The following is a 9,773-nucleotide window of genomic DNA, read 5'->3' as shown; positions in this document are numbered from 1 at the left end:
GGCTGAGGGAAGTTCCATGTGGGACTCCAGTTCAACTTCATGCAGAAAATTCGCCTTCTTTTACTGGGATTGCCAGGAGCAAAAAGCTTGACTGTTTAACAGTCTTGACTAATTCTCATTTAGGGCCCCAGGGATCCTGGGTGTGAGATCTGTGAGAGGGGCCCACCCATAGTCCCTGAGAACATCATCTCACAGACTGTCCTGCCTCACAGCTTCCTTGGGCACGGCCCAATACTGGCCGCCCCTGCCTGGGTGAGAATGCGGGTACGGTCCCTGAAGTCAAGTCCGGTTAAGGCCCGAGTGTATAATTCCAGCTCTCAGGAGACATTGGCAGGCAGTTGCTGAAAGTTCAAGGCCAGCCTAGCTTATTGTATGTCCCATGGCAGGTAGGGATATACTGCAAGACCGTCTCAAAAAAAAAAAAAAAATTGTTTCCAATCTTATTTAATGACAGGTAAAATCTGGATTGGATGGAGTTCTGTGTTATTTAATTTGTGCAGTTGAGGAAAGAAGCCCTGTCTTCTCCTCCAGGCTCCTGTTGAAATGCCCACGTGCTCTGAACCATGATTAGTTGTTGGTTTTGACAATTCTATCTCAAGCCACCCAGCTGCTTATCCCTAGTTCTCAAGTCAGTAACTTTCCAGAATAAAGGGGAGCAAAGTTTCCTTTCACTGGAACGAAGGATGACCTAAGGGATAAGGCCTGAGTGCTAAGGCCTCTTCCATTTAAGTCCATCTTCCTATGTGGCTTTTCCTCATGTCAAAGGCAGGCTTGGGATAGGAGGTGGTTATTTCACAGGTTCAGGTGGGGAGGTGGGGCTGACCTGGTAGTTCTTCCTGGCTGAAACTTCTGTCCTACAAAGTTCCTCTAAGATGAGGAGTCCTTAACTAGAAAATGGGTGGTCTGGGAGGAACAGTGTTAGGATGGTGACAATATGTATCACACTTTATGTCCAAAGTCTCCAGTATGAGAAAACTCTCCTGGGAAAGAAACAGCTGAGTGGTGCTCAGAGCCTGGGAAATCCAACAAAGAGGGCATTGCTTCAGACATCGTGCCTGCCCTGACTCTGCAGACACTACCGACCCAGGAGTTCCAGATGCAAGGAAGCAAGCCGAACTTTTCATTCTGCTCAGGAGAAAAAAAAAATCATTGAAATAGTTTTTAAGGCTTTACTTGATCCACCCCTAGCAAATATAATAAATAGCTCTCCAAAGATATGTCCCATTTATAATCGGATTGTTGAATTATAACTGTTCTCAGTAAAATTGGAGTTCTGTGTTATGAGTATATTTTGCAAATGTTGACTCTTGTTCTATGGCTAACCCTTTCCACTTGCAAACAGCATCATTACCAGGGAATCCTGTTGTTACTCTTCAGTACTGGGGAGGCCCACATATGCTATACAAACTCTCTATGCTGACCTATAGCCCCTGTCTGTCTGTCTTTTCTTTCTTCCTTCCTTTCTCTCTTTCTCTCTTTCCTCCCTTCCTCCCTTCCTCCCTTCCTCTTCTCCTTCCCTCCCTCCCTCCCTCCCTCCCTCCCTCTCTCCCTCTTTCTCTCATCTGGGGTCTTGCTAAATCTCCCTGGATGGCATTGATCTTGGGGTTGCCATCCCTGCAGTCTCCTAAGCAGCCAGGTTCACAGATACACACCATCATATTTCACTTGTTTTTGTTGTTTTGATGATGTTTTTGCCATTTGTGAGTATTGTGCATTTATTTGTACATAAACTTTAGTATAGACATACCATTTTCTACAAACAGCAAAAGGCAAAAAGGCTCTTAGGGGTGGAGCTGGATATGGACTGTCGTCTTTCTCGTCCCCCTCTGTTCTGTGCACACAGCTGCATTTACACTCACATAGGCATCTGATTTTTTTGTCCATGCTGTACAGTTTTCAGTGTATGTCTTGTACTTCTTTTATGCAAATGTCTTGATTTGTTTCTAAATATTTTTATGTAGTTTGCTGTAATTGTAAACAGAATTGCTAAATGTTTTATTTTTTATCTAGTTTGCTATTATTGTAAACAGAATTGCTAAACGTCTTTATTTTTGTCTAGTCTACTGCAATTGTAAACAGAATTGTGTTCTTTATTCCTTTGGGGGATTGCACATTACTAATGCACAAAAATAAGACTTATATTTGAATATTGATCTAATGTACTGAAGCCTTGATAAACTTATTTAGTTCTAATAATTTTTAATGGATTCTTTGCAGTTTTCTAAGGTCATTTGTCTACAAATACCGAGTTGTACTTGGAGGAAGATGTTGGATAAAATTGGCAGGAACAGACGTCCTTGGGTTTTGCTGATATTTGAAGGAAAGCAGTCACTCATTTAGAGCGTAAGTTAGCTCTTTATCAGGTTAAGGAACTTCCTGCCTTAGATTATTGCAGCCAGCTAGAGGCACAATATCATGGCAGCCCCTGACGAAGCTAGACTATTTTTCTTGAATGGTTTCTCAACTAAGCACAAGTAGCTATAATAAGCATACACAGAGCCAGAGATGTACCCAACTTGCTGGCTTGTCTTAAATGGACTGAGCACATGCTAGCCATATGCAGTCACTTTTCCGAACCTGTAAACGTGCTCCTCATTCTGACTTGACTTGTGGGAAACAAACTAGTGTTGCTGTCTCCCAGGACTGCGCGATTTCAGTAAGTCTCCCAATGCCTGGAATCCCATGAGGTTCTAGATCCAACCCCCACCCTTGCTTTCAGGGTACTTTTCATATGAGAGGAAGATTGTGCTGGGATATTTCTCAAAGGGACAGTGTAAACTATGCTGCCAGGAGCCTCTTCTTGCAGATCTCTTCTGTCACTGCCAGCTCCAGCACCTAAGGACTGCCTTGCAGAACAGGAAGTAGAGAGGGTGGGAACAGGACTGCGCCTGCGCAGTGGTGGCCTGGACCATGCTCCTCAAGGATCACGCTGCTATCCCAGCTGAGTCCTTACCAGAAAAGGTAGGCGTGTCACAGAGAGGAACATTCCAGAGCCATCTGAAAGCATATGGAAACGTTTTACAGGCAGATATTTGAAGCTGTCATGAAATTAACCACCCATAATCGTTTTCATGATAAAATAAAAGAGGGCCAAGTTCACGGATTCATTATTGCTTACTTAATCTCAGGACAGAGAAAGGAGAGGCCTTGGAAGACTTCTCTATTGACACAAACCTGTGAGGTACAGGCACATTTATTAAATACTAAATGTTCTCGCTGAGAACGTTAAAAAAAACATTTTGACATGAGCTAGAATATTTAGGAGAATGGTAGTAGAAACGGAAGCACCATTACTGGCGAGGAAATCATGGTGTGTTCGGATTATAACTAGTTGAGGTTGAATGTGTTTCCTAGTTTTCACAATTAATATTATTCCCTTTTTTAAAAAAATGGAAAAAGAAGGTTGGTCCTAAGTTAGACATGTCATATCAATCTCTCCCACGATACAAAAAAATCAAATGTTTACCCTAACAGTTTCAAAGATTTTAGTGGTGACCTTCAACACAGCCAGCCCCACCTACCCCCTCCCTCCGTCTGTCTCTCCCTCTCTCTCCCTTCCCCTCCCTCCCCCTCCCCCTTCCCCTCTCTCTCCTTTTCCCTCCCCCTCCCCTCCTCTTTCTGTGAGTGAGGGCTTGAATGCACATTATGCACATACAGGTGTGGTGCTATTGATAGAACTCTAGGCTTTGCACATCATAGAACACCACTCTACCACAGAGCTAAGCTCCCAACCCAGGAGATTGTTCAACTGTGTAGGGTCAGATGAATAGCTGGTCAGTTAGTGAATACTCATTGCCTGTCACTAGTTTCCAGTATAAATAATAATAATGAAAACCTCCTTTCTATACCACAGCACAATGATAAAATACCCGCTCTTAGTAACCTTTCAAAATACAACTCTAAAATTCCCCTGAAGGACCAACTCCTGAGTAGTGGTGACAGAGCCCCCAGTTCCAGCTTCCAAAGGCGCTGTCTGTCGGATACACCAGTCTTCAAACAGTCACAGGTTTTTTTTTTTTGTTTTTTTGTTTTTTTTAATCTGTTGATGTAAGAATTCTCTTTGATTTAGATGCTGTTTCTCTTGGAGAAGGCTTGTTTTTCCAACCAAGTTAGGTCACTGAACTGGTAATACCAGGAAAAGAAAAAAATTACAGAAGACAGTTTAAAAACAGAAACTATGGTTACACTTTGGTCTGTGCCTCCACTGAGTTTCTGAGAGATTGTGCATAATTTTACCAGCAAATGCTTTTTTTCATTCAGAAATAGATTTTAGGATTTTCTTTCTTTTTTTTTTCTTTCTTCCTTCTTTTCTTCCCTATTTCCCCACCCCACCCCCTTTTGTGTTTTGTAGAGAATTCATTCTTCTCAGAGGATGCTTCTATCCTAATGTAACAAATTAACAGTGTGCATCTTACAGAAGAAGTTTCCATTCATTAAAAGATTAGGCCAAAATACCTGAGTGTTCCAGCTCCTCCTGAAGGCCAGTGAGTCCCTCACCTGAAGGCCGTGCATGACTCTGTGTCCCGGGGATTATTTAATCAGGTTCACTGTGTGTACCATGCCTGATCCTTTTTCATAGAAAATTGTTCTCTTGGCCTTGTAAAGATGCACTGTCATCAAAGTTGATTAATTAGTAATTAATTAGGTTATTTCCAGGACTTGCTCTTAAAAGGGACAAACTGACAGACAGTTGGAAACAAACTCCTTCTGAAAGCTAGGTGGTGGGTTTCATTGTTTTTTTCCTATTAACTGTATATCAAAATATTCTGTAATGTCTTAGTCAGGGTTTGTATTCCTGCACAAACATCATGACCAAGAAGCAAGTGGGGAAGAAAGGGTTTTTTCAGCTTACACTTTCCACATTGCTGTTGATCACCAAAGGAAGTCAGGACTGGAGCAGGAGCTGATGCAGAGGCCATGGAGGGATGTTTCTTACAGGCTTGCTTCCCCTGGCTTGTTCAGTTTGCTCTCTTATAGAACCCAAAACTACCAGCCCAGGGATAGCACCACCCACAATGCCCCCCCCCCCTGCTTGATCACCAATTGAGAAAATGCCCCACAGCTGGATTTCATGGAGACACTTCCCTAACTGAAGTTCCTTTCTCTGTGATAACTCCATCTTGTGTCAAGTTGACACACAAAACCAGCCAGTACATGTAACATTTGAACATTTTATAGAAAATTAAACCAATGAGCAGTGAAGGTAAAAGGCAAATGTAGGCATCAGAGTTGCCCATGTGTGGGGTCCTGGGTGGCATCCCAGCACTGGGAGGGATTTGAAAGCAGGGGTAAGAAGAGGAGAGTAAGCAGCATAGGGAGACAAGGAGAGGTGGGGGTGCAGTTGGAGGCTTCAGTCATGCTGGGGCTCCTGGACCACTCCAAGTTCCCTTTCTTCCTTATGTTTATCACTTAAAAATAGATTCTTGGGACTAGAGAGATGGACTAGCAAGTAAGTACTAGCTGAACTACCAGAAGACCTAAGTTTGAGTCCAGTACCTACACGGCAGCTCACAGCAGTCTGTGGCTCCAGTACCACAGGATCTACTGTCTCCTAACTTCCTTGGCACCAGGCATGCACATGATACACAGAAGTACATTCAAGTAAAACACTCATACAATTAAAAATAAGTAAATAATTTAATGAATTTTTTTTCTTGAACTGGCTTGATGCAAACTCTCTCCCTTGGTGAAAACTCTCTTGCCCAGTAGGTGTGGTGATCCCTGCATTTGGAAGACAGAGACAGGGAAACCTGGGGAAAGCTGGCTAACTAGATGAGCCACAGCTGGTGAACTCTGGGTACAGTGAGAGATCCCGCCTCAGTAAATAAAGTGCAGAGAGATCAGAGAAGACACCAAGCATCAACTTCAGGCCTCTGAGTTCATATCTATGCACACCCACACACATGTAAACATGCATAAACATCCAAAAATAAATTAAAAATGTAAAGATGGCTTTCTCAGTGTTAAGTCAAGTATTTGCCCAAGTGGGCCTGTGCTGGCAATCTTTGTTATCAAAAGATGCCTCTCCTTCAGAGAATAATCCTGGAATCAGACTGTAGGATGACCAAAGCCAGTTCAGCCCACCCTACTGGAACAAAAGTAACAGCACAGAATACAACCAATTCTGTAAGATGTCTTGGCAGGGAACAGAGCTAACAGGCAATTTGCTGTGGTAGTTTCCTGGGGATCATGTTATCCTAAGAAGCAAGATGTCTACTCAAGTTGACGTCTAAGCTTCTTGTGCCAGGCCAGTCTTGCTTGAGGGGCCTTACATTTTGAGTACAACAATTGCAAGGCAATCTCCCCTTTGGCTAAGGATGAAAGCTTTGGAGATGAACTAATCCCCTGCACCCTTCATGTACCACAAAGGACAACTGTTTCCTACATAGGGTACTGGAAGCCATCTAAGAGACACCAGCAAATGGATTCCCAAGGGGTATGTCAAGAAATTAGCCATTGAAGAAAGCCAGCTCAGAGTCGAACAGGGTGGATCTTGGTGTTACTATTCTGGCAGGAGCTAACAGGCTACTTAAACAGAGATCCCCAGGGGAATGGAATTCCCCCTGAACTTTCATACTGAGAGAAGTCCTCTGGGGTCCTGGTGCGAGCCAGGAAGGGATTCACACAGCTTTGGATAGTGTGTCAGAGTAACTTGCAGGAGAGCCTGGTGAGTGACGTAAGGACAGGTCCACACCTTGACCAGGACTGTTTACTCAAGCATGCCTCTTGTCCTGTATTTAAACCTAACAATGGACTTGAGGCAGCTACACCTCTTTATGTGTCCCTTTTCTCAGTGTTGGAAAACCCCCTTTCCACTTCTCATCATCATTTGTTTCTTTAGTCGACCTGAGAGGACAAGTGGCTAAGCTGTCAGAACACAGGCATTGACCCTCAAGCCCAGGAATGTGCCTACATAGAAGAGCCTTCGATATAACAAGTATGGGAGGCCTTAAGGCATCAGTAATCTGAAGGAGAGGCGCCAATTCTGTAGCCTGGGCATGGGGGATATTATCAGAAGTAGAGTTCACAATCTAATTTATTTATTTGTTCTGTTTGTTTATATATTTATTTTGTTTGTTTGTTTGTTTGAGACAGATTCTCTGTCTATAGCCCTGGCTGTCCTGGAACTCACAGACATCTGCCTGCTTCTGCCTCCTGTGCACTTCTAGTTTAAAGAAATCTGAATCTGGGGCCCTGAGACATCCCTTAAGAGTGCTTGCTCTTTCAGAGGACTTGAGTTCAGTTTCCGACACCTATGTTAGATTGCTCACAACCATCTGTAATCCCAAATCCAGGGCTGGGATCTGACGGCTTCTTCTGCTTTCCATGGGATCTATGATGCACATAGCACACACACACACACACACACACACACACACACGCACACATAAATTTCAAAAAGAAAAGAAATCTAAATTTGGAAAGAAAATAAACTTCACTTCCAAGCTAAGAGGAAGAATGATCGTCCCTGTTCCTATTAGGAAAGTGAGGTCGTGTCATGTACTTCCTGGGTCAAGAAAGAGCCTGTGCCCCCCCAAATTAATGCAATTATCTATTAAGTTGAAGAATAATAATAACTATACCCTACCCATATAGAAAAAGAATACCCTAAACAATTTCATTTATTTCCATAGTTTTAGTTTCCCTATATTTACATAAATGAGATAATACTCTACTGTAATTTGTAAGAGTCATTCAATCCAGGAACCATCACAAGTGGCAAATTCAAAAGAAGATTAGTGATTTATAATGTTTTCCCTGGATGATTTATTGTCTCCATCACTAAAAGGACAAACAGAAAAAGCTCAGTGGGTACTTTAACACGAAGCTTAAAGATGCATAAAAGCATTTCTCACGTTCTTTAGCAATGAAAAGTTCATTATGCCATCCTGTGCAATATGGCTTTTGTGTAGAGAAAGAGAGGGAGAAAGAAAAGACTCTTTGTTTACTGATTTTCTTGGCATCGGGTCTTCACTATGCAATAAGCTTAGCCATTGTTCTAAACTCTGGATAAGAACAGCACCCATTACTGTTACAAGCGGCATTCAAGTAAGGCAAGAGATCCCATATGAACTCAGGGTTAAAGGACTTGGCTCCAGAAATGGTTCTGGGCACCATGAAATGTAGCATTGGAGAAAGCTGACACGGCAGGGCTTGTTCCTTAAGGCGGATTGTGGTGTGCGTGACAGCAAATTGAGCTCATTTGTGTTTAGTAATATGTATAGACTGTATTGCCTTGTAGTCCAAGTTCAGTTACTGTAGCTACTCAGCAATATCAGCATGACCCAGGTTCTCTGCAACTGTTGCCTTTGCCAAACCGGAGTGCGTGGTGCCTCAGACCAGGTCTCTCCATGGATATAAGATGGTCACCATGGCTTCAAGGCATGGCTGTGGTCTGAGAAAAAAAAAAGCCTGTTTTCTACTATGTATCTCTATAAGATACTATGTATCTCCGTAAGTCTTCCCTACGGAACCCCCTGTGTCTCTTTGTTCTTTCAACTTTTGTCAGTGCCTGGAATCAAATCCTTGTCTTTGTACATGCTGAACCAAGACCCTAACCACTGAGCTATTCCTAGGCATCTTCCCTCGTGACTTACTGACATTTTGTCTCCTATCTATATCCAAACCAATCCCAGGTTCGAGAAAGACCAGTAAGAATCCACAGCAAGTCTGAGTATGAAGCCTCCTTCAAAGTTCACAGCTAAATAAGGACATGGATGTGAACAAAACTAGGGAGGGGTAGAAAGGATGGAGAGGAAGTGTGAGCCATCAGCAGACATTGCTTCTTATAAGAGCTGAGCCATTCTCCAAGAGGTGGTGCCCCAGACAGCAGACACAGCCAACTGAACTTCAGAATATAGTGTCAAACCATGTAAGTCAAGTCCTGCTCCTTTGGAGGCATAGACACATGTGTGCACATGTGCGTTGTTAATTTTCATTTCCATTACCAGTTGATCAATGTGTTTCCTCAATGTTTTCGGGAAGAGACCATGGACTGATATATTTTTGGAATCTTTACCTTTCTGACCAAGTCGCTCGGTTGCTTTCACTAACCAAAGACAGATGATGATTAGACAGAAAACCCACATTCATGATCCTCCTCGGTCCAGTCTGCGCATGACTACAATGTTTTCTGGAGTATGCGTGGCAGGGGTTGCTGTTTCTTTGCTCTGATATAAACAAGACATTCCTTTTTTTTAATCCTTTCTTTAAAACATGGGCTGCACCATTTCTTTAGTTTTACCCTGTGTGCAGTGACCTGGCCACATGCTCCAGAGCTCTCTAGGGATGTCTTGTTTTCCTGTTTCTTTGCTCCACCTCTTCCACACACACACTAATTTGAATTGGGCTCTCTGTCTTCTGCTCCTATTGTCTTCTTTCCCAACACTGAAACCTCACCTTTTTCTGTGTGTTATAAAGAATATCTTCACTGTGGTCTCCAGACTTCCTTCCCAATGCACCCAGGGTTTCTCCTCACTCGCTGAGGACTGTACTATACTACTGGCTACTATTTTGTTAAGCTTACTTGTCTGATCCATGTCACCTTGATGCTGATGTCGATCTATTATCCTTGCATCCACCCTCCTGGTGACTAATTTGTATTTCCTTCACAGAACTTGTCTCTTCCTACACTCTTCCAAGTCTATTTTTTGCACTTTCCTAAAAAACGTTTTCTCGTCTCCTAAGGGAAGCTGCTGTCAGAGGAACGCTCTTCATCTTGTCTTCCACCTGATTGCTTTGCACGCTCCCAAGGCGGGTTTTGCTTTCTTTGA

General features: G+C 43.0%; 1 long non-coding RNA gene across 1 annotated transcript; it reads right to left on the bottom strand.

The window, feature by feature from the left end:
• Positions 1 to 753: 753 nt before the first annotated feature.
• Positions 754 to 4,525, bottom strand: LOC115031130. The gene is made up of 3 exons (XR_003836746.1): positions 4,456 to 4,525; positions 2,954 to 2,997; positions 754 to 1,125 (listed from the first exon to the last, which is right to left on the bottom strand). It is a non-coding gene; the product is annotated as an uncharacterized LOC115031130 (long non-coding RNA).
• Positions 4,526 to 9,773: the final 5,248 nt, after the last annotated feature.

This window comes from Mus caroli, chromosome 5, assembly GCF_900094665.2.
Source record: "Mus caroli chromosome 5, CAROLI_EIJ_v1.1, whole genome shotgun sequence".
Classification (NCBI taxonomy): Eukaryota; Metazoa; Chordata; class Mammalia; order Rodentia; family Muridae; genus Mus; species Mus caroli.
This window is presented reverse-complemented; position numbering and strand designations above follow the sequence as displayed.